Source organism: Vicia villosa, linkage group LG2 (assembly GCF_029867415.1).
Source record: "Vicia villosa cultivar HV-30 ecotype Madison, WI linkage group LG2, Vvil1.0, whole genome shotgun sequence".
Taxonomy (NCBI): Eukaryota; Viridiplantae; Streptophyta; class Magnoliopsida; order Fabales; family Fabaceae; genus Vicia; species Vicia villosa.
Genome location: NC_081181.1, coordinates 134,045,873 through 134,071,659, shown reverse-complemented (window position 1 = coordinate 134,071,659; position 25,787 = coordinate 134,045,873). Strand labels below are relative to the sequence as shown.

At 39.9% G+C, this 25,787-nt stretch overlaps 2 long non-coding RNA genes across 2 annotated transcripts; both read left to right on the top strand.

Moving 5' to 3' along the window:
* The first annotated feature begins 13,210 nt into the window (after positions 1-13,210).
* On the top strand, positions 13,211-14,132 carry LOC131646852 (uncharacterized). Its single transcript, XR_009297647.1, has 2 exons — positions 13,211-13,266; positions 13,844-14,132. It is a non-coding gene; the product is annotated as an uncharacterized LOC131646852 (long non-coding RNA).
* An 8,894-nt stretch (positions 14,133-23,026) lies between these two features.
* LOC131646851 (uncharacterized) lies at positions 23,027-23,948 on the top strand. The gene is made up of 2 exons (XR_009297646.1): positions 23,027-23,082; positions 23,660-23,948. It is a non-coding gene; the product is annotated as an uncharacterized LOC131646851 (long non-coding RNA).
* Positions 23,949-25,787: the final 1,839 nt, after the last annotated feature.

Sequence of the window (25,787 nt, the reverse complement as noted above, 5' to 3'; positions counted from 1 at the left end):
AAATAGGGTTCGGGGGGTAATTATGCAAAGGGAAGGTGTAAGGCACCCTTTGCATCCATGGTTATCCATGGGCTCTTAATTTGCTTTGCTCTTTTTGTTTCAGAAAGGTAGAAGAAGAAGATATGGACTTTAGTTCGTAAATGAGCGTAGCCATATTGAAGAATTTTGAGAAAGAATATTTGAAAATATTTAGAGCAAGGCAAAGCAATTTAAGAGCAATTTACCTTATATTTGAGAAATCTGTTCTTTCAGCCTTTCAGAGCGAAAGGGTCTATTCTTGCCATAAGAGGGCAGGAAGCCTTTCATTTGGAGGTTTAAGGGTCATCGAAATATCCTTTGCCATAAGACTGTCCCATGCCATAGAAGGGCAGGTAGTCTAAGGCAAGGATCAGAATAAGCCTTTTCGTAGGCAGCCAGAAGATACCTCAGCCTTTTCCGTAGGCAACATCCGAGGGTCGAGGTCATTTGTGTATCGAAGGCAGCATCATTAGGGTCGTGACCTTTTTATCTAGGCAACATGGCTGAGGTATCCTCGAATTCGAGGGACGAGGCTTATTCTGCAAAACACAAAGGCAACAGGCAACAGGCAACAGGCAGCAAGGCAACAGAGAGGGTTACCCAAAAAGCGTGCGTGTGTGCATCAATCACGTGATTCAATTCAAATTATATTATCTTGTAAATTAGTGATTCTAGGTTAATTACAATCTTGCACTCCCTAAATTACTAACCACGCAGTACATAATAATATAAAGCAATAAAGGGGGCGGGAAATTGTAACCAGTGGATCCCTTATCAGGGTTTGACACAAGTAATAATAATAATCATAAAAAATATAAAGATTTAGGGTTACCAACAACGTAGCTTTGGCAATTGACAACCCTGAAAAAGAATGTAAATAAAAAGTTGGGTGAGTGTATGGCTAATTCGAAGGTTGGCAGGGTTAACCAGGAAATAAAGAATAAATAAATAAAACAATTAATATTTAAATAAGCGAGGCCACTTAGCTTTGGTTTGATTTGATCTGATATGGTTAGAGTCGGAGGAAACCTCGGAGGTAACCCTGAAAAGACATGGCAGAAAGAGAGGGTGAACGCAAGAAATCCTAAAAATAAAATAACATAAATAAAATTTAAATTGGATTTAGAAATAAATTACTCAACTTTGGGGTTTGTCGAAGGCGCGCGCTTGGGGCGAATCATGTTGCTAACCCTGATAATATACAGAAAGAAAATAACATCAGTGTATGGCATGCTCTTCCTAAACCCTGATTAGGGCACAAAATTAAAATAAGAAAATACAAGCGATTTAATTAATTATTGGTTCAATGACCTAATTAATTAAATCGGGATAATTAAATCGAGTGTAAAAAAAAAAATAATTTTATGGAATTTTTGGAATTTAAATAAAATAAATAAGACTTTTTAAAGATTTTTAATAATTAAATCAATTTTAGATAATACTTTTATAAATAATATAAGAATTAGATTTTATATAATATAAATAAATAATCAACATAAATTTATTTATAAAAAAAATTTATGTAATCTATATATATATAAAACTAGTTTTTATTTGAAGAAAACAAATATATACATATATAAATGAAAAAAAGAAGTAAATAAAATAATTATATAATTAAAAATAAAAAAAAATTGGAAAATACTTATCTTGATCATGTGTGGCACGCGCTGAGGGTCTATGGTGGGCGTGCATCTTCAGGAGCGTTGGATTTGATGGAATGAAGATCTAGTGGCTCACAGACGAGGGTGCATGGCAAGCGGGTGCATCATGATGCGTGGGATCCGAGGGCACTTCCACCCAATTTCGCGCGCTAGTTTGTTTTGAATGGGCCAATCACGCATGGCCACCTCATCATCTTCTCCACCAATTTTCAGCAGCAAACTTATTACAGCGCTCATAACCAGGGTGCTATAAAAACATGGAGCTATTACACCTGCGAAAATCATAAGAGCCAAAAAGCGAAGCAAAAATATTTCGCGAATACACAGTTGCGATCGTCCAGAGATTGCGGATTACATGGAACTGGTTTTGAGTCTTAATTCTTCCTAAATTAAAAAGCCCCAAATCAAAAGCTATGAACCCTAGAATCGGGAACCATGGCAAACGAGCACGAAAACATAATTAAACATCCAGAAACATTGTAAGCATCATTATAAACAAGATTATGCCATTGAAATATGTTTATGCATCGTAAATTAGAGTAATCGAGGGACTTTAAGGAAGCGCAAACCGTGGTCTATATGAACGTGTTCTTGGTGCGAGGATGCTTGGTACCGATCTGGAAACGTTCAACGAAGTCCCTGGAGTGCGTTTGAAACCTTGAAATTCTTTGAATCGCCCTGCAAGTCAGAAACCGAATTGAGTTTTTCCTTGAATTTTTGCAAGCTTGGTTAGAGTTCTTCGCTGCAAAATCTCTCCCCTAATGCTTTGTTTAGGTTGTGTATATATAGGTGAATGTATTAGGGTTGACAACACAAGAAAAAATCTCATGTAATCTTTGATTGGGAATCTTGCAAATATGATTTATGAATGTTTCCTATTTTGGCCCAAATTGCCTCAATCCCTTCCAATTAACATGTGCCCGAAATTTTATTGAAAATAACACTTAAATGGTGATTGAAATGGATCCTCATAAGATCTTGAACCAAATATTTGATTTTCTCATAATATATTTGATTTTAATCCTTTTTAAATGACTTAAAAATTCATAATAAATCAAATAAGACATATAATTTCATGGAAAAAGATTTTGGGCCTTGGATGACTTGTGTAGTAAGATTGGATCAAAAGAACTTGGGCCCATTTGCAAGATATTCGAATTCCTTCACATTTTTTCCTTCCAAAATAACCTAATTTTGACAAGGCCTATCTCCCTCAATTTTTGAGGTATGGAAGTGTTCTAGGACATTTTGGAAACCTTAGAGAGTCCTCTAACCAATGTATTTGGTCTCATATCAAAATCATTTTTCATTCTCATTTTATGAGCTTTTGAAAAAAGTGTCTTTTTGTTGACTTTTGAAAAGGACTTATAATGTATGAAGCCATATCTCTTAAACCGTTGACCTATGAGCTCTGATTCTTGGGCCATTGGATAGAGGAATGAATTCCCTTCAAAACGAGCTTTGGTGGGAATTTTTCTGATGAAGTATGAATATTTGGTGAATTTTCAAAGTTTGGTTGACTTTTTTAGTTCATGCCCAAAATAGTAACTCTTGACTTTTGACTTCTCTGATCTTTCCTTGCATCATCATGATCAACCCTTGATCAAATGATGATTTTAGGGTTATGAGAATGTTGTTGACCAAATATCTTGAGTTTTGACTGTATAATGACTGTTTTGCCCTTGGGAGTCGACTGTTGACCTAATCAGGATTTGAGGGACTAAATTTGCTCTGTTTGACTTGAAACTTGATATGGAGATACTTTGGGATGTTAGCGACCCTATGGAACCACCTTGAGCCATTGATTCAATGATTTTTCCTCTGAATTATTCAAACCCTAGTTTAGAACTTCTGTGTGGGAGACTGTGTTTTGGAGCTTTGTCTTTTGATTTGGTTTTGTGTATGAAAAATAGCATGGGCAAATTTTGGGGTATGACAGCTGCCCCTGTTCAATTATCTTAAACCTGAAGATGTAGAGTGGTCTGTATGCCGGTCGGTATCTGAAGGTGGAAGATGATTGAACACTAGAATACTAAGAAATTTGCCCTAGCTGAAGGAGGGACTTTTGTCGGAGATGGGCTTGTAGATGCCATCTGGTAGTTGTTGGAGTATGGATTGTTGCGAAATTTCTGCTTTTGCCGTCTTCTCTTTTTTTGTTTGAATGTTGAGGAACCGTCAAAGGTGTCGACTCCAGTCTGTGTTGGGTTATTTAAGGAACCGTCAAAGGTATCGACTTAAATTTGAAATACGTCGTTAAGGAACCGTCCAAGGTGTCGACTTAACTGAGGGGGTGTTGTTAAGGAACCGTCAAAGGTGTCGACTTAACTCTTGATGTGGGTTGTTAAGGAACCGTCAAAGGTGTCGACTTAACTTTGAAACATATCATTGAGGCACCGTCAAAGGTATCGACTCAGATATGCAGATAGATTGTATAAGGAACCGTCAAAGGTGTCGACTTATATCTGAAGTGTGTTGTTAAGGAACCGTCAAAGGTGTCGACTTAACTCTTGATATATTAAGGAACCGTCAAAGGTGTCGACTTAATACTTGAGAATAGATTGTTAAGGAACCGTCAAAGGTGTCGACTCAACTCTTTTGTAAATAGATAGTAATATCCTGAAAAGTAGAGGTTAGTTTTCTTATGTCATGATGCATGTGTTTATGTAATGAGCATCTCAAAATAAATGAGAAACTTTGCATGTTATGGATTTGTTATGCAGCGATGTATGCGATGTATGAATATGTTTGTGTCATATGGTATGCGAATATGATTTATGTTGTCGAGAAAATAAATCTTCAGATGCTAATCTTGATGTTTGATTTTGTCTTGAAAGGTGTTCAGCTGGAGATTTATGATTTCTGCTTGGGGGATGATCAATAACTTGATATTCCCTGATTGGGATACAGAGAAAATAGGGACGTAAACCGTGTTGGGGAGCCATGCCTTTATTGTGGGAAGATATCTTCTTAGTGATTGCTCTGTGGGGATATGTCAATTGATTTACGGGAGGACTTTTGATTACCTCGGACATTGTCTCTTTGCCTTTCCTACTAATAGACTATTACTACCTATTTCTATTGGAAAAAGAAAGTGGATGATAATCATGTTCATATGCATATGTTCATTCAAAATTATCATTGGACGTTTGCGTATTCGAAAAGAAGAAGAAATTTGAAAGAAAGAAGTAAATTGTATTGAGAAAAGCCATAAATAGGCAAGATGAAACATATTGTGTGTTTTTGAAAAGATAGAAAAACAAAAGAAACATAGCTATGTAAAAATAATCCTATTGAGTTTCCACTCTGCTATTGCTATTATGTCTTCGGGCATCTCATCCCATGCTTGTCGGAGAAAAGTGATTGAGTTGATCTGAACCCTTTGAACTTGTTGTTGTAGATGTATCTGATTGATGAATGATAGGAACGAGACATAGTCGTACGCTTAATCCTTAACTTTTGCCTAGACCGCCCTTTCAGGTTTTCAGTCTAGCAGGATACCCTTTTTTGCCCAAGTCGCCCTTTCGGGTTTTCAACTTGACGGGTGTACATATTTTTTATATATATATCCCTAATTTTTGCCCAAACCCTTTTGGTTTGCCGGGATGCCCTTACTTTTGCCTAGGCGCGTCGACCTAGCGGGTCATATTTATGCGTAGTATTTTTTGACTATGTCTGCGTTCACAGGTTGCGGGAAGTCCTCTCCATCCATAGTAGTGAGTATCATTGCTCCTCCAGAGAAGATTTTCTTGATAACGAATGGTCCTTCATAGGTGGGAGTCCACTTGCCCCTAGGATCACCTTGTGGTAGAATTATTCTCTTTATGACCAAGTCACCAACTCGATAAACTTGTTGTTTGACTCTCTTGTTAAATGCCTTGATCATACGTTTCTGATACAGTTGTCCATGGCAAACAGCCGCGAGCCTCTTTTCGTCAATCAAGTTTATTTGATCTAGTCGAGTCTGGATCCATTCATCTTCATCTAGCTTTGCTTCTTTCATGATCCTTAATGACGGTATCTGAACTTCAATTGGTAATACCGCTTCCATACCATAGACTAATGAGAACGGGGTTGCCCCAGTTGATGTACGTGCGGAGGTACGGTAACCATGAAGAGCAAATGGTAACATTTCATGCCAATCCTTGTAAGTCACGGTCATTTTCTGCACGATCTTCTTAATGTTTTTGTTGGCGGCCTCCACAGCGCCATTCATCTTTGGTCTATAAGGCGAAGAATTGTGATGTTTGATATTGAATTGGGTGCAAAGCTCAGTAATCATCTTGTTGTTTAGATTGGTACCATTATCAGTGATGATCCTTTCGGGAATGCCATACCGACAGATGAGGTTATGTTTAATGAATCGAGCCACCACATTCTTGGTTACGGAGGCAAATGAAGCAGCTTCTACCCATTTAGTGAAATAATCGATGGCTACTAAAATGAAACGGTGTCCATTGGAAGCAGTGGGCTTAATTTCTCCAATCATATCAATGCCCCACATTGCAAAAGGCCAGGGAGCAGTTAGTACATTTAGAGGAACGGGAGGCACGTGTACTTTGTCGGCGTATATCTGGCACTTGTGACAAGTTCTTGAATGTTGGTGACAGTCAGTTTCCATAGTAGACCAGTAGTAACCTGCTCTTAGAATCTTCTTGGCCATAGTATGTCCACTAGAGTGGGTCCCAAAAGTACCATCATGCATGTCTTCCATGATCTCTTCAGCTTCTTTCTTGTTCACACAACGAAGCAGGGTTGAATCATGGTTGCGCTTGTATAAAGTCCCATTGCTCAGAAAGAATTTGGATGCGAATCTTCTTAAGAACTTCTTGTCATTAATGGATGCCCCTTCAGGGTATTCCTGAGTCTCGAGGTACCTTTTTACTTCGTAAAACCATGGCTTCTCTTCAGCCTCGTCGTCAACTATCTCATAACAATATGCGGGTTCGTCATGTCTTTCAATGATAACTATAGGAGCCTCATTATCCCAATTGACTTTGAACATAGATGACATAGTAGCTAACGCATCGGCCAGCTGATTCTCTTCTCGGGGAATATGTTCGAAAGTAATCTCTTCAAAATATGGAATTAAGGACAGTACGAACTCCTTATAGGGTATGAGATTAGGATGTTTTGTATCCCATTCCCCTCTGATTTGGCTGATTACTAGTGCCGAATCCCCATACACTTCCAGGAATTTGATCCTTAAATCGATAGCAGCTCTGAGCCCCAAGATACACGCTTCATACTCAGCCATATTGTTGGTGCAGTCGAAACATAATCTTGCGGTGAATGGGGTGTGTCCACCAGCAGGAGAGACAATTATAGCGCCAATGCCATTACCAAGTGCATTCGAAGCTCCATCGAAAACCATAGTCCATCGGGATCCTGGTTCAGGTCCTTCATCCGGGCCAGGTTGCTTATAGTCAGTAACAAGCATCACATCTTCATCTGGAAATTCGAAATTCATCGATTGGTAGTCATCTACCGCTTGTTGCGCCAAATGATCTGCTACCACACTACCTTTGATTGCCTTCTGTGTTGTGTATTGGATGTCATACTCTGTTAGTATCATTTGCCATCTTGCTATTCGTCCAGAGAGAGCAGGTTTCTCGAATACATACTTGATGGGATCCATTCGGGAAATCAACAAGGTGGTATGGTTCAACATATACTGTCTTAGTCGGCGAGCAGCCCAAGCCAAAGCACAGCAAGTTTTCTCGAGCAGTGAGTATCTTGTTTCACAGTCGGTAAACTTTTTGCTAAGGTAGTATATTGCATGCTCTTTTCGACCAGACTCGTCATGTTGCCCCAGTACGCACCCCATCGAATTCTCTAATACTGTTAAGTACATGATTAAAGGTCTTCCTTCAACAGGTGGTATCATGATCGGGGGTTCCTGCAGGTAATTCTTTATTTTGTCAAAGGCTTCTTGACATTGGTCGTTCCATTTCACTACTTGATCTTTCTTCAGTAATTTGAAGATTGGCTCACAAGTAGCGGTCAGATGGGAGATAAATCTAGCAATGTAATTTAGTCGACCCAGGAATCCTCTAACTTCTTTCTCGTTTCGTGGAGCGGGCATTTCTTGTATGGCTTTCACTTTTGCAGGATCAACTTCGATACCTTTGCTACTAACAACAAAACCCAGCAGCTTACCAGACCTTACGCCAAAGGTGCACTTGTTTGGATTCAATCTCAACTTGTACTTCTTCAACCTATCAAACAACTTCTGTAAATGGACCAGATGTTCTTCTTCAGTATTGGACTTTGCAATCATATCATCAACATAGACCTCTATTTCTTTGTGGATCATGTCGTGGAATAAGGCTACCATTGCACGTTGGTAGGTTGCCCCAGCATTCTTCAACCCAAATGGCATGACTTTGTAACAGAAAGTGCCCCAAGGCGTAGTGAAAGTCGTCTTTTCCATGTCTTCGGGTGCCATCTTAATCTGATTGTAACCTGAGAAACCATCCATAAAAGAAAAAACCTTGCATTGTGCAGTACTATCAACCAGGATGTCAATATGTGGTAATGGGAAATCATCTTTAGGACTTGCTCGATTCAAATCTCTATAGTCTACACACATTCTGACTTTTCCATCTTTCTTCGGTACGGGCACTATATTGGCGATCCATGGCGGATAACTCACTACTTTCAGGAACCCAGCATTGAATTGTTTTTCGACCTCTTCTTTGATTTTCTGAGCCATGTCTGGTCTGCTTCTTCGTAACTTCTGTTTAACTGGAGGACTATTCTCTTTGATAGGTAAACGATGAACCACAATATCAGTATCGAGCCCAGGCATGTCTTCGTATGACCAAGCGAAGATCTCAACATTGTCTCGTAACATCTGAATCAACCTTTGCTTGACAGCATCCTCTAATTCAGCCCCTATCTTGATTTCTTTCCTTTCTTCATCGGTACCTATGTTCACAACTTCAATTGGCTCTTCGTGCGGTTGTATAGTCTTTTCTTCTTGCTCTAATAAACGGGCAAGTTCTCTAGGCACTTCACAACCTTCCTCACCTTCATCCTCAGCTTGATAGATCGGATTTTCAAAGTCATATTTAGCAATAGCAGAATTGTTATCAACAGGATCCAGCGTGGATGTGGATCTGCAGTGCATTATGTGGGTGTGTGTGAGAACGCATAGCTATAAAAAAAAAAAAATAAATAAAAGCAAACACACAATTTGAATACGAAACGTCCAATGCTTTATTGAATGAAAATATGCTTATGAAATGACAAGCCCTAACAAATGGACCATTGTGCCTCGGGCGGGACACATGGCTTTAGCGTTTTATTGTCTTTATTGAAATACAAGAATTAAACTGGAAATAAAAGAAAAGCAGGAAATAAACTAAGAACGGCAATTACTCCTGACTATAGGAGATAGAAACAATGTCCTCGATCTTCCAGTTGTTCAGCCCTTTGTCTGATGTAGGGGAGATCCATTTGTCCAGGTTGTGATTATCTTCGTCTTCTTCAATGGCATTAACTCCCTTGCTGACGAAGTGATGTTTCAAGTCTTCTGTACGAGGAGGTGGTGTTCCCTTCTGATCCTTAGCAGTGCAGCCTAAACCCCATTTGTTGGATTTATATGGAATGTCAGGTAATTGCCCCCAGATGGTGCAGCCACCTTCTTCTACCACAGCCCTAGCGTCTTTCAGGGAAGCCATCGTAGGAACATCTCCAGGAATTTTAGGAGGAGTGTAGACATATTTAGTTTCTGGAACTGGTTCAAGCTTCCATTCATGTGCTATGCGGGGTGATTCAAATGCCTCTCCAGTGAACTCAAGATACTTGGTCTCATCTACGAAACTTACCAAATATTCATCTTCACCATGCACAGTGACAATCTTGCCTTCCATTGGGTATCTCAACTTCTGATGGAGAGTTGAAGTCACGGCATTTGCTTTATGTATCCAGGGACGCCCAAGTAGACAGGAATAGGCGGGGCGAATATCCATCACATAGAACACAGTACTAAAAGTTTGGGCGCCTACTCTGATGGGGAGCTCTACTTCGCCATACACAGTACTCATAGTGCCATCATAAGCCTTGACTATCACATTACTAGATTTCAGCTCAATTCCATCGACCTTGAGTCTGTCCAATACCACCTTGGGTAACACATTCAGAGACGAGCCATCATCAACTAGTACATGAGCCAGGGTAGTACCACCACATTCGATGGAGATATGCAGTGCCTTGTTATGATTCCTTCCACTAGGACTTAAATCAGCATCAGAACACCCAAGGTAGTTATCAGTTGTCAAGTTCGCAATACAGTTCTCGAGTTGAGTGACAGAAATCTCTTGTGGCACATGGGCAGCCTCTAGAAATTTCATCATAGCCTTGGCATGGGTCTTTGAACAACTTAGGAGCGACAGCATAGAGATTTTGGAAGGAGTATGCCCCATTTGTTCAACAATATCATAATCACTCTTGCGGATGTATTTCAGGAACTCATTTGTTTCTTCGGAAGGCGCATTTCTAGTGACAGTTTCAGGTTCAGGCAGCAGTCCTTTACCATGTGCGTCAGTATTCGGGGTGATAGTAACGGTAGGCGAAGTAACATTTGGGGAGATCTCTGGAGAAAACACCCTTCCACTTCTCGTCACCTTACTAGTTCCAGCAATGTTTCCTATACCAGGGTTGACATCTTCAGAAACTTTATCATATTCAAGCTCTTGCTTGACTCCTTGAACAAAAACCTCAGCGCCATAACTCCAAGGGATAGCCTTGTCGGAAGAATATGGTATTGGACCAGGTTGGGTGATAACAATCGGAGCCACACGGGGTTCGGCAGCAATCCTGAAAGGAGCCTTGGTAGGGATCTTTAGTGGTACTTTAGAGATCACAGATACATCTTCGAGCTTCAAACCACGGGAGAAACCCTCACACAACTCTTCAACAGTGGGAGTCTTCTCAAATCTGATAGTGCCACGATCCATCCAGCCTTGGATGCCTCTTTTCAGGTTCTCACTGTCGCACGCTCGCGAAATAAGGAACAGAGTCGCCACCAATATATTTATCCCAAAGGGAAAGGAATATCAGAAAACCTAGAATAAGGATAAGAGAAGGTCTTGCGACCAGAGATAAGGTACGGGAGTCGGTTACGCAAGGGGAAGGTGCTAGCACCCCTCACGCCCATCGTACTCGATGGTATCCACCTATGTTTGTTCTATTCTAAGGGTGTATAAATCTAAAGCTTAATTACTAAGGGAATGCATGCAAATGAAAGAAAGGAAACACGGGGAAAATAAGGTTTATAAATAATTGTGCTCGCTTAGGCCCCGCGACCTAATGCCTACGTATCCTTTTCAGGAATCAGAGCGCCGTAGTTCGGCTCTTTAGTTTTGTTTGTTTTTGTGTTTTTTAGTGGACGAAGTTACATTCGCACTCCGCTGCTCGACCTCTGGAGTCTTAAGCTGGGAATGGAGCGGAAATAACGTGTCCGATTAGGAGAAAGAATGCCCTGAAGGCAAGAGAAAGAATGCCTCGGAGGCAAGAGAGAAAAGAGAGAAGATTGGTTTGTGTTTTTTATGGTAATTCCATGATGAACAAAACCCAATACAAGGCTTCGCACCACTTCATCACTTTGTTTAGGTCTGAGCCTTTATTAGATATTTTAGATGTTTTTGGTTGAGTGTTTTTTAAGGGATTTTAATCTGCGAGTTGAATCACATTAGATTGTATGATGTCAAAGAAACAGATTAGGGAATGAATCCCACTCATTTCTCTACATGGATAGAGAAACAGATTAGGGAATGAATCCCACTCATTACTCTAATACTCGAGAAACAGATTAGGGAATGAATCCCACTCATTTCTCTTTGTAGTGATCGAGAAACAGATTAGGGAATGGATCCCACTCATTTCTCTCTCACTAAGTGTTTGAGAAACAGATTAGGGAATAAATCCCACTCGTTTCTCTCCCACTTTTAATGTGATTCGCCTCTTCCTTTATTAAGTGTTTTAAAGTTGAAAAGGAAAATAAACAAAACTAGCCTAAGATGAAAACTAGCCTAATATGATGGGAACCTCTAATTCCTAATGTTGTCATGGTTTCTACCTAATGGTTAGGAGCAAAAAGCGGCATGAGAATATAAGCATAAGCGGAGATCGAAATTTCAAGTAAAAATACAAGTAAATAACGATACAAAAATTAGTGTAAAATGGCTAACATAAACACTTGAAAATGTGGTACAAGACATGAAAGTGAACAACGCAAAATAGTACAAAAAATCGAATTTAAAGGACTATTATTTTTATGGTTTTTTATGTGACAAAAAGACAAGAATTTAATCAAGCAAGCGAATTAAAAATACAAGCCTAAACTAATATTTTTGTTGATTATTTTTTATATGTCGGGAAAGTTGTATTAAAGTCTAAGAATTAGTGGAAAAATTAGCAATTAATCACCTAAAAGAAAAAGGCAAAAGATTAATTAAAATACTAAGTTTAGTAATGAGCACAGGGGGTGCAAAACTGAGATTAAGGTGTAGACAGGAATTGGGGCGCAAGGCCCAGCCCAAAGGGCTTTTTGGTAAGGTTTTTGTGATTACTAAAAAACCACGGGCCTCTGGGGGTATGATAAGCAAATCGTGAGGGCCCAACGGATTTTCATATTGTGTGATCCAATTACCATTTTCAGAGTTTCTAATCTAGGGCCAAATTTCAATCCAACTATATGTTAATTTTAATTAAATCAAGATTATGCACCTTTAATTCTCATTAACGTTAATTACCAAATTTTTATGCTGACTTAATATTCAGATCATATACTAAATAATTAACACATTAAATTGAAGAAAATAAAAGGGATTAGGGTTGAATTTTGTACCGATTCAGCTTCTTCTCTCTCGTTCTCGCCTTTCCCTCTCACGCTTCGCTAAAACGGCGCCGGTGACCTTTCGTTCGCTGGTTGAATACGCCGTGAACAACACTCTCGCCACTCTCTCGCTTTCGTCTCTCTCTCAATCAAAGACTCGCGGCGGCGCTATCTTCTTCGATGAGTACTCCGGCCACTCCCTCAGTTCCGATTTTGTCTCGAGTTCTCGCACCAAAGAAGAGAGAGCCAAGAACATGGTGGAAGACTACCTATCGGAGGACCGTCCGGCGCATCTTCGGCAGTTCAGGTATGCTAACTTTTGATCTTTGCTATCTTCTTCTTTCGGATATCAAACGCATTCCTGATGAAGATGTCGGTTCTGTAGTGTGCGTTGAAGATTTGGCGATGGTGAAAGTTGTCGAAGTTGCTGAAGATTGGAGTTGACGGTGATTGATGGTGATCGAATGGTTGCAGGCGATTGAAGAGTTGAAGAATGGTTGAAGAAGAGTTGTGTGAAGCGTGTGAGAAATGGTTGAAGAAGAGTTGTGTGAAGCGTGTGAGAAATGGTTGAAGAAGAGTTGTGTGAAGCGTGTGAGAAATGGTTGAAGAATCTGAAAACTGATGAAGAATGGTGGAGAAGGTGAAATGATGGAGAGGATGAATGTGAATGAAGAGTTGGAGAATGGAAGAATCGAGAGAAGACCCTGAAGTGAAGAGAGAGTCTTGATTTTATAGAGGTTTCAGGTTAGCTCCCAAGCCTTGATTTTTCTCTTCTCAATTCTGTTATATCTGTTAGCAATTGGTTGGAGTCTGTTAGAAGTCTGTTGTAGGTTATTAGGCGGTTATAAGTTTGTTGTGAAGTTAGTTATCGAAGTTTGAAAACGGTTAGGAGGTTAGTGAATTTGTAACTGACTTGTTTGGTAGTTATAAGATGGTTGAGGTTAGTTATGCGGATATGATCTGTTATGGTTTTGTATGGGTTTATATGTATGTAGGCTTTGTTATTGGTATATTCTGAACTGGTTATGTGCAGTAGATTGGATAATTGGGTTAGTGACAGTTGGGGGTTAAAGGATGTGTATGTATGCAAGGCTGTATGATCCATATGATATGAATATATATTTGTTGATTGCTGTATGTTCTGTTTTTGCTAATTCCAGTTTTGGAATCGGTTTGAATCAACAGGGGAGGGAAAGTTTAGTCAGGCTGAAATTGGTTACATTCTGCAAGTTTGATGTCTCATGAATGGAGGGCTGATATATATGTTGAATTTATAAATATGCACCAATTCATGTTGTCTCCTTATTTACTTGTGATGCAGGTACAGTTTGGTTTCACTTGATGGATATATATGTGTGCCGAGTTATGAATGGACGAGGTGATTGACATGGAGATTGGCGCACAAAGTCTAGCTGAAGATTGAAGAAGACTCGAGGATGAATGAAGAGTCAAAGTTGCCTAGCATAGAAAATTTCATGATGGATGCCTCTTCTCTTTTTTTGTTTTTAATTGTAGAATTTTCTTGAGATGTAATGTTGTAGTAACTTGGACTTGAGATTTTTGTAAATGGGCCTTGAATGTTGTGATGATAATGAATGAATATTTGAACACTTGGTTTGATAAATTTGGATGAGGAATCAACTTGGATCTTAGATCATGCCTTGAATATGAGTGAATCCTTGACGCTAAAATAAGCTCCATTAGGTTTTGGTCAAAAGTCAACCTTCCATGGTTGACTTTGGCCAAAAGTCAAAGTTATCCTCTTTTATTAGATCACTTCCAACTTAGAAACGACTTAACAACATCTTAATTTGTATCAAACTCTTGCACCAAATCCAAACACATATAACTTGCAATGTAGGTAATCATACAGACCAATCTCTGCTTTGACGGTAAAACTCAGGTGAAACCTTGAGTATTGAAATAGACTGTAGGACGATCATAACAAAGCCCTGAAGTCAACCTTGAAGATAACACCCTTGTGGCTTGGTAAGCAGAGAATTCTTAATGATCGTAAATAGTAATAAGAAACCCTAATACACAAACCATGATTAGTCAGAAATCTGATTGAAACAGGCTTAAATTAAGGTTAAAGCCCCAAAGCGATAGGGAGAACCCCAATGTTCCAAGATCCTTGATTCTATGCCATATTTATTAATTAATGATGCATGATGTTAGATGACCTAATATGCGAATGATTATAAAGCAATAAGCCAGTTAGAAGTAAAATTAGATGGGCAAATTTTGGGGTGCAACAGCTGCCCCTATTTAATCATCTTAAACCTGAAGGTGAGATTGGCGTTAGCCTATCGAACATTCAAGGTAGAAGAAGATTAAATACCAAGTAAACCTGAAAATTTGCCTGATGAGAGATAGTATCACGGAGGAAGAGATGGTGTCAAATCCACTTAGGGAGATTGTATCAACTCTGGGTTGAGCAAGTTAACTATGGGTTAAAAATGGAATAGAATTCAACTCTGGGTTGAAGGAGAAAAGTGGGTCAACTCTGGGTCGATAATAGGAACAAGAACATCAACTCTAGGTTGAAAATAAGAGATAGATATCAACTCTGGGTTGAGAGAAGGAAGGATGAACAATTAGAAATGACCGTCAACTCTGGGTTGAATGGGAAAGAAAGAAAGATAACCGTCAACTCTGGGTTGAGTGGAAAAAGGGTAAGAAGACAACCATCAACTCTGGGTTGAGTGAAAAAAGATAAGGGTCAACTCCGGGTTGAATAAAAGATAACCGTCAACTCCGGGTTGAGTGGGAAAGAAGGCAAGGATCAACTCTGGGTTGAATAAAAGATGACCGTCAACTCTGGGTGAGTGGGGAAGACAATGCATCAACTCTGGGTTGAATGAAATATGACCGTCAACTCTGGGTTGAGTGGGAAAAGGAAGGAGTCAACTCTGGGTTGAAATACAAGATGACCGTCAACTCTGGGTGAGAGGGAAAAGGAATTAATTATGGATTGAGCAAGAGATAACCATCAACTCTGGGTTGAGAGGGGAAGAGAAATCAATTCTGGATTGAATAAGGGATAATCATCAACTCTGGGTTGAGAGGGGAAAAGGATAAAGAATAACCATCAACTCTGGGTTGAGTGGGAAAAGACAAGGAATCAACTCTGGGTTGAGTAAAAGATAAGCGTCAACTCTGGGTTGAGCGGGAAAAGAGAAGAGACAACCGTCAACTCTGGGTTGAGTGGGAGGAGATAATTAACTCGGTTAAAAGATGGAGAGAAAGTCAACTCTGGGTTGAACTCAAAAACATCAACTCTGGGTTGAAGAAAAAAATGACCATGATTGGCTTTGGGAGATGACACCACAATGGTAACTTTGAGTGATCCAGTGGAATATCAATTGATTGCTTGGTAGGGACCTCATCTGATGAGTAACTTGGCTTATGCTTCATATGCAAATGTTTGATTTATTTGATGCACTTTTGGAGATGCAATGCTATGGATTCTATATGCAGTGTATTGATTGATTGGGGTTTCTGCTTTGTGGAATAGATTAGGCGGAGTTCTGAAACTCTGTTTGAGATCCAATGGTGAGGTGGATGCCCCTGTTTTATCGATGATTGGATCATGCGAGTGAAATGATAATGAAAATGCAATGATTATGCATGACGTATGTATGATTATGAATGGAATGATTGTTTCCATGATACTAGGAGTGAATGGAGTGTTCCTTGTAGGAAGGTCATTGCTTGAAGGATAGAACTTGTGGAGGTGAGGTGTTTAGCTTGACTCCTCGACACTTGTCTCAATATCTGACACTTGATTGAAGATGAAGAAATGAATTGCTACTAGCTTGCCCCAGCTTGTAGGATCTTCTTGAGATATGACTTTGATATGTTTGAATCATGGAGATTAGCAATGGTCTGCCCCAGTGTTGATAATAGAATGAATGCCCCAGATTGTAGGGAACTCTTCCACCAGATGGATGCTTCAGATATTTGCTCGGCGGATGACCAACCTTTACCTTTGTAAGACTACTTAATGGGATTTCAATGTTAAACTTTCCTTGGTATCAAGTACTTACTTTCAGATTAGAAACAATTTTGTTTTGAAAAAGATAATGAGAATGCAATGCACATGTTAATCTCAAAAGGAAAGTTTTTATTTGTCAAAATGTTGTACTGATACTAACACAAGTGACACAGCAACATTAGGAGTCAGTTTGACATGATTTTTACAGTTTGTATGCTTTCGGAACGAACCCTGCTTCAATTAGGACTTTTGAGGGTTGTAACGTGGCCGGGTTCACGGTTTGAGAAACAAAGGATAAAGGCTCAAGTTCTACTTAACCCACCCCTTCTTCGTGATGTTCTCCAGTCCTACGTTCAGCTAGTTCGACACGAGTATTCACTTTTCAGGAAGGATTGTGATGGATGAGGATCCTTTATGGCTTTGGCGGAGGTGGCAGCCACCCTTTGATTCTTTTGTTGATGGTCACAACAACTTGTCCCTTGGAGGATTTTTCTTTTGCTTTGTTTTTTACTTTCCCTAACTTTTGCCTGGACAAAGAGTTTTTTTTGAATTTGGTTTTCGTTGTCCAGCGGGATATGCCCTAATTTTTGCCTAAGTCATTTGCTTCAAAGCTCTTCTTTTCTTTTTGACTTAGCGGGCTATTGTTTCTTTCTTCTTTTTTTTTTCACGATTCGTAACTTTCTTTTCATTCTTTTTTGTCTCATTCGGGAACAAGTTGTATGACTTTTGTGATTGACTTGATGAAAAGGTTGTGACTGCCTTCTTCTTAGTGAATGAGAGACTTCCATTGTGGATAGTGCTCTTCTTCTTTCGTTGTGAGGGATGAGATGTAATTGACCCTCTGATGGAATACCTGAAAGTTGAGCGCTCGGTCGCACTAACTGAAGACTACCCTGCCCCTGGTTAAGATTGAGGGTTTTGTATTTTTTTGAAAAGAAACTACTACTCCTTAGGCTCAAAGGGGTTAACGAGGGTTTCACTCCCTTATAACTCCGGTGTTTAGGAATTGAAACAATGCCTGTACATCGTCAGCAGGATCTTTGTTCCAAAAGCATACAATTAGTAGTTCATGTGTTTTTGATTTTTCATCATTCTCCTTTTTTAGTTGCTTAAGACAAATGGGTGAAGTATCAATGAACATAATGACAAAGATGAAATGATTTGAGAAAAACATGTATATTACACTTTTATTTATTCAAACAGAATGAGTTTCTTACAATGGATAGTACTTGATAACAACAAAAGTAGTACAATCGGAAATACTAAAGAAATCTATACAATGGAAAGTTTGGCCTTATTCTAATGCAAATGAAATGTTCTCTGACAAACACAAAGTCTTCATGTTCCACTGGTGGAAGCTCCATTGTGAGGTGGCATGGGATTATTGACCACATTAGGTGCCACAGGTGTGAATGTAATCTCCTTTGCATCAAGCAGATCCTGAACCTTGTCTTTGAGAACTCTGCACTCCTCAGTGGTGTGACCAGATCCTCCAGAGTGGAATTCACACTTGGCATTAATCTTGTAATTTGGAGGGAGAGGATCAGGAGGAGGCCTCGCTTCAGCTAATTGAATCAGTTTTTGATCAAGCAAGGCGGCGAGAAGTTGGCTATAGGACATTGGTACACGATCATACACCCTTTTAGGCCTATTCTGCCTCTGTTGACCTTGTCTCTGCTGATAACCTTGTTGTTGGACATATTGTTGATACGGAACCCAAGGTTGTTGACCAACAGGTGCCACATAAGCTTGAGGAGCGGTGGCGGCCACTTGATAGCGAGGAGCTTGATCTTGAGCATAGGTGGCACTGGTCTCGCCTTCTTTTTTCTTGACAAAGTTACCCTGAGGTTTCTTGTACCCATATTGGTTTGAAGCAGCAGCATTGGCGGGATTCTGGATCTTACCAATTTTCAAACCATTCTCAATTCTTTCACCAATCCTGACTAGATCGGAGAAACCAGAAGAAACACTACCAACCATTCTCTCATAGTAATGTCCTTGAAGAGTGTTCATGAACATGTCAACCAGTTCGGATTCAGAAAGTGGTGGATTCACTTGAGCAGCCATTTCTCTCCACCTCTGAGCATACTCTTTGAATGTCTCATTGGTTCTTTGCACTTGATTCTGAAGTTGCAACCTAGTTGGTGCCATGTCAATGTTATACTGATATTGCTTGAGGAAAGCATCAGACAAATCCTTCCAAGATCGGATTCTATTACGCTCCAGATTCATATACCAGTTCAGAGATGCCCCAGATAAGCTATCTTGGAAGCAGTGAATGAGCAATGAGTCGTTGTGGATGTGAGAAGCCATCTTACGACAATACATGATGATATGGCTCTTCGGACAGCTCAAACCCTTGTACTTCTGGAAGTCGGGAGTCTTGAACTTAGGAGGGACAACCAGATTAGGAACTAGACACATATCCTCAGCATCCATCCCATAGGCACTAAATCCTTCAATGGCTCGAATTCTTTCCTCAAGGATTTTGTACTTCTCAGCAAATTTCTCAACGGGTCGAGCTCTTTCAGCAGTTGGTATTGTTTGCATTTCTGGAATAGCAGAGCGAGTACCACAGAAAGCAGGAATAGGAATCTCTGTTTGAGAAGGTGGCACAGGGAGTGGGAAGACGGGATCAGCCATAGTCGTTGCTTCAGAAGTCACGGGTATAGTCCCACCTTGGTTTGGAGCTCCAAGGGTATCAACAGTCATGAAGTTGAATGGCATCCCAAGAGTAGCATTAGTCCTTGCTTGGAACTCAAATGGAGTAGAAGAAGGTGGAACGACCTCAAGTTGGCTAGCAGCAGCTTGGTTACCAACAACGGGAATCTCTTGTGTAGCAGGAACCCTTTCAGTTTGCAAGGCTTGGATAGCTTCCAGGATAGCATCGACCTTAGTTTTCATTTGATCCATCTCTTCTCTAATGGCAGCTTGATCTTGTTCGTAATTCTCCATGATTCTTCTTCTGTGAGCTCTTGTCAGATATCGGTGTGGAGGAATCGTCTTGACTGATCTGATGGAGAGAAATAGGTCAGAGTCTTGGTAACCATGGATGCACATGCATGAATGCAAAAATGTTAATGAAGATGCAAATGTATCATAAATCAGGATCAAGGCCTCTTGGATAATAGCTTTTCATGGTCATAAGATATGGTCGAATCCTCCAGATTCAGAGGTTCGACGTTGCTTTCTGGATAAACAGCTTGTGCATAAGTCAAAGATGGTCGAACCCTCCAGATTCAGAGGTTCGACGTTGATTCTGATAGATAATTGATGTAGAACTTCTGTATAAGTCAAAAATGGTCGAACCCTCCAGATTCAGAGGTTCGACGTTGATTCAGGATAGATAACCTTTGCATAAGTCACATAAGGTCGAACCCTCTAGATTCAGAGGTTCGACGTTGGTTATGATAGATAGTCTGAATGGGCATAGGGTGGGATGGAGGCATGTTTTCCTGCAAAACAAAATTTCCCAACCCCTCTCACAGGTAGGATCTAATACAAGGTAGGTCAAAAGGTTGCCAGCGTTAACAGTTCTCCTGAGACACCATCATCGTTGCAAATACATGCCAACGATGGTATCCCATTTGAACCTTAACTGGTCGTGGGTCTCATGATCGCAATCAACAGAACCTGACATTCTGTTGGCGTCATGACTATCCACTCTGTCCTAGGTAGCCTAAGTATCACTCTGGCCTGGGTATTGGGCCTTTTACCTCATAGAAACAACCCACCCAACCTGCAAACAGAGAAAATATGCGGCCCCCACGGGGACCCATAATATAGTCCAGAATGCGAGAAAATAAACATGATATGCGAGCAGTAAATAGTCATGATATGCAAGGCATAAAGAAATAAAGCAATAAAGCAGTGAAGCAATAAAGCAATAAATCAATAAATGAACACCCAAAGAAAAGAAAACAAACACAAGCTAGGATCGACTAAGCTAGTTCCCCAGCAGAGTCGCCAGCTGTCGCACGCTCGCGAAATAAGGAACAGAGTCGCCACCAATATATTTATCCCAAAGGGAAAGGAATATCAGAAAACCTAGAATAAGGATAAGAGAAGGTCTTGCGACCAGAGATAAGGTACGGGAGTCGGTTACGCAAGGGGAAGGTGCTAGCACCCCTCACGCCCATCGTACTCGATGGTATCCACCTATGTTTGTTCTATTCTAAGGGTGTATAAATCTAAAGCTTAATTACTAAGGGAATGCATGCAAATGAAAGAAAGGAAACACGGGGAAAATAAGGTTTATAAATAATTGTGCTCGCTTAGGCCCCGCGACCTAATGCCTACGTATCCTTTTCAGGAATCAGAGCGCCGTAGTTCGGCTCTTTAGTTTTGTTTGTTTTTGTGTTTTTTAGTGGACGAAGTTACATTCGCACTCCGCTGCTCGACCTCTGGAGTCTTAAGCTGGGAATGGAGCGGAAATAACGTGTCCGATTAGGAGAAAGAATGCCCTGAAGGCAAGAGAAAGAATGCCTCGGAGGCAAGAGAGAAAAGAGAGAAGATTGGTTTGTGTTTTTTATGGTAATTCCATGATGAACAAAACCCAATACAAGGCTTCGCACCACTTCATCACTTTGTTTAGGTCTGAGCCTTTATTAGATATTTTAGATGTTTTTGGTTGAGTGTTTTTTAAGGGATTTTAATCTGCGAGTTGAATCACATTAGATTGTATGATGTCAAAGAAACAGATTAGGGAATGAATCCCACTCATTTCTCTACATGGATAGAGAAACAGATTAGGGAATGAATCCCACTCATTACTCTAATACTCGAGAAACAGATTAGGGAATGAATCCCACTCATTTCTCTTTGTAGTGATCGAGAAACAGATTAGGGAATGGATCCCACTCATTTCTCTCTCACTAAGTGTTTGAGAAACAGATTAGGGAATAAATCCCACTCGTTTCTCTCCCACTTTTAATGTGATTCGCCTCTTCCTTTATTAAGTGTTTTAAAGTTGAAAAGGAAAATAAACAAAACTAGCCTAAGATGAAAACTAGCCTAATATGATGGGAACCTCTAATTCCTAATGTTGTCATGGTTTCTACCTAATGGTTAGGAGCAAAAAGCGGCATGAGAATATAAGCATAAGCGGAGATCGAAATTTCAAGTAAAAATACAAGTAAATAACGATACAAAAATTAGTGTAAAATGGCTAACATAAACACTTGAAAATGTGGTACAAGACATGAAAGTGAACAACGCAAAATAGTACAAAAAATCGAATTTAAAGGACTATTATTTTTATGGTTTTTTATGTGACAAAAAGACAAGAATTTAATCAAGCAAGCGAATTAAAAATACAAGCCTAAACTAATATTTTTGTTGATTATTTTTTATATGTCGGGAAAGTTGTATTAAAGTCTAAGAATTAGTGGAAAAATTAGCAATTAATCACCTAAAAGAAAAAGGCAAAAGATTAATTAAAATACTAAGTTTAGTAATGAGCACAGGGGGTGCAAAACTGAGATTAAGGTGTAGACAGGAATTGGGGCGCAAGGCCCAGCCCAAAGGGCTTTTTGGTAAGGTTTTTGTGATTACTAAAAAACCACGGGCCTCTGGGGGTATGATAAGCAAATCGTGAGGGCCCAACGGATTTTCATATTGTGTGATCCAATTACCATTTTCAGAGTTTCTAATCTAGGGCCAAATTTCAATCCAACTATATGTTAATTTTAATTAAATCAAGATTATGCACCTTTAATTCTCATTAACGTTAATTACCAAATTTTTATGCTGACTTAATATTCAGATCATATACTAAATAATTAACACATTAAATTGAAGAAAATAAAAGGGATTAGGGTTGAATTTTGTACCGATTCAGCTTCTTCTCTCTCGTTCTCGCCTTTCCCTCTCACGCTTCGCTAAAACGGCGCCGGTGACCTTTCGTTCGCTGGTTGAATACGCCGTGAACAACACTCTCGCCACTCTCTCGCTTTCGTCTCTCTCTCAATCAAAGACTCGCGGCGGCGCTATCTTCTTCGATGAGTACTCCGGCCACTCCCTCAGTTCCGATTTTGTCTCGAGTTCTCGCACCAAAGAAGAGAGAGCCAAGAACATGGTGGAAGACTACCTATCGGAGGACCGTCCGGCGCATCTTCGGCAGTTCAGGTATGCTAACTTTTGATCTTTGCTATCTTCTTCTTTCGGATATCAAACGCATTCCTGATGAAGATGTCGGTTCTGTAGTGTGCGTTGAAGATTTGGCGATGGTGAAAGTTGTCGAAGTTGCTGAAGATTGGAGTTGACGGTGATTGATGGTGATCGAATGGTTGCAGGCGATTGAAGAGTTGAAGAATGGTTGAAGAAGAGTTGTGTGAAGCGTGTGAGAAATGGTTGAAGAAGAGTTGTGTGAAGCGTGTGAGAAATGGTTGAAGAAGAGTTGTGTGAAGCGTGTGAGAAATGGTTGAAGAATCTGAAAACTGATGAAGAATGGTGGAGAAGGTGAAATGATGGAGAGGATGAATGTGAATGAAGAGTTGGAGAATGGAAGAATCGAGAGAAGACCCTGAAGTGAAGAGAGAGTCTTGATTTTATAGAGGTTTCAGGTTAGCTCCCAAGCCTTGATTTTTCTCTTCTCAATTCTGTTATATCTGTTAGCAATTGGTTGGAGTCTGTTAGAAGTCTGTTGTAGGTTATTAGGCGGTTATAAGTTTGTTGTGAAGTTAGTTATCGAAGTTTGAAAACGGTTAGGAGGTTAGTGAATTTGTAACTGACTTGTTTGGTAGTTATAAGATGGTTGAGGTTAGTTATGCGGATATGATCTGTTATGGTTTTGTATGGGTTTATATGTATGTAGGCTTTGTTATTGGTATATTCTGAACTGGTTATGTGCAGTAGATTGGATAATTGGGTTAGTGACAGTTGGGGGTTAAAGGATGTGTATGTATGCAAGGCTGTATGATCCATATGATATGAATATATATTTGTTGATTGCTGTATGTTCTGTTTTTGCTAATTCCAGTTTTGGAATCGGTTTGAATCAACAGGGGAGGGAAAGTTTAGTCAGGCTGAAATTGGTTACATTCTGCAAGTTTGATGTCTCATGAATGGAGGGCTGATATATATGTTGAATTTATAAATATGCACCAATTCATGTTGTCTCCTTATTTACTTGTGATGCAGGTACAGTTTGGTTTCACTTGATGGATATATATGTGTGCCGAGTTATGAATGGACGAGGTGATTGACATGGAGATTGGCGCACAAAGTCTAGCTGAAGATTGAAGAAGACTCGAGGATGAATGAAGAGTCAAAGTTGCCTAGCATAGAAAATTTCATGATGGATGCCTCTTCTCTTTTTTTGTTTTTAATTGTAGAATTTTCTTGAGATGTAATGTTGTAGTAACTTGGACTTGAGATTTTTGTAAATGGGCCTTGAATGTTGTGATGATAATGAATGAATATTTGAACACTTGGTTTGATAAATTTGGATGAGGAATCAACTTGGATCTTAGATCATGCCTTGAATATGAGTGAATCCTTGACGCTAAAATAAGCTCCATTAGGTTTTGGTCAAAAGTCAACCTTCCATGGTTGACTTTGGCCAAAAGTCAAAGTTATCCTCTTTTATTAGATCACTTCCAACTTAGAAACGACTTAACAACATCTTAATTTGTATCAAACTCTTGCACCAAATCCAAACACATATAACTTGCAATGTAGGTAATCATACAGACCAATCTCTGCTTTGACGGTAAAACTCAGGTGAAACCTTGAGTATTGAAATAGACTGTAGGACGATCATAACAAAGCCCTGAAGTCAACCTTGAAGATAACACCCTTGTGGCTTGGTAAGCAGAGAATTCTTAATGATCGTAAATAGTAATAAGAAACCCTAATACACAAACCATGATTAGTCAGAAATCTGATTGAAACAGGCTTAAATTAAGGTTAAAGCCCCAAAGCGATAGGGAGAACCCCAATGTTCCAAGATCCTTGATTCTATGCCATATTTATTAATTAATGATGCATGATGTTAGATGACCTAATATGCGAATGATTATAAAGCAATAAGCCAGTTAGAAGTAAAATTAGATGGGCAAATTTTGGGGTGCAACACTCACAACCCTCGGGTATGAGTGCACAGTAATAACAGTCAGGGTCACAACCTGGAAATAAACCAGCTCGCAACAACTTTCTCTTGATATCGGGGAGAGGAGTCGAAAGATCTCTCACATCATAGACATGGATGGTATCCATGATGGCATTAACAGCGTGGTCATGTTTTGGCATCGGAGCAGTGATGACATTAGGAGTCTCAGGCGCGTCAAACTCAATTTCTCCAGCCTCTAGCAAGTCTTGGACTTTGTTTTTCAAGGCCCAGCAATTATTCTCATTGTGTCCAGGGGCGTTGGAATGGTAAGCACATGTAGCCTTAGGATCATAAGTTGGACTAGCAGTGTTGGTAAACTTCGGAGGGTCTCTCAGTGTGATCAGTTTTGCCTTCAGTAGATGTTGTAGGACTTGAGACAAAGGCATGTTGATCGGGGTATATTTTCTCCTTGGTTTATCAGTCTTGCGTTGGTAATCTTGTCTAGGAGCTTGTTGAGATATTGGTGCAGAGATAAGGACGGCACCAACAGATTGATTCTGATCATCCTTACTACGACTCTTTTGACTATGAATAGCATTAGATTCGTTTCTTCCTTGATACGGCTTCCTTGTAGTACCAGAGGCAGAACCTACTTGAATCTTCCCACTTCGAATACCATTTTCCACACGTTCTCCAGTTAAAATGAGTTCAGTAAACCCAGAAGAAGAACTACCCAGCAGGTGACTATAGAACGGCCCAGTTAGCGTGCCCATGAACATGTCTACCAACTCCCTATCATTCAAAGAGGGTTGGACTCTTCCAGCCAAATCTCTCCATTTTTGAGCGTACTCCTTGAAACTTTCTTTAGGACCCATGGACATGCTTTGAAGTTGCATGCGAGTCGGTGCAAGGTCAGAGTTATATTGGTATTGCTTGTAGAAAGCCACAACCAAATCTTCCCAAGTGCGGATACTAGCACTTTCCAGCTTATAATACCATTCGAGTTGAGTTCCAGATAGACTTTCTTGAAAGAAATGGATCCAGAGCCTCTTATCAGCAGTGTGAGGCTGAATCTTTCTCACATAAGACCTCAGATGCATCTTAGGACAAGATATTCCATCATACTTAGCAAAAGCGGGCGTCTTGAATTTCTGCGGAATAACGACTCCAGGAACGAGTCCCAGTTCTTCAAAATCCAACCCAGGTACCTTCTGAATT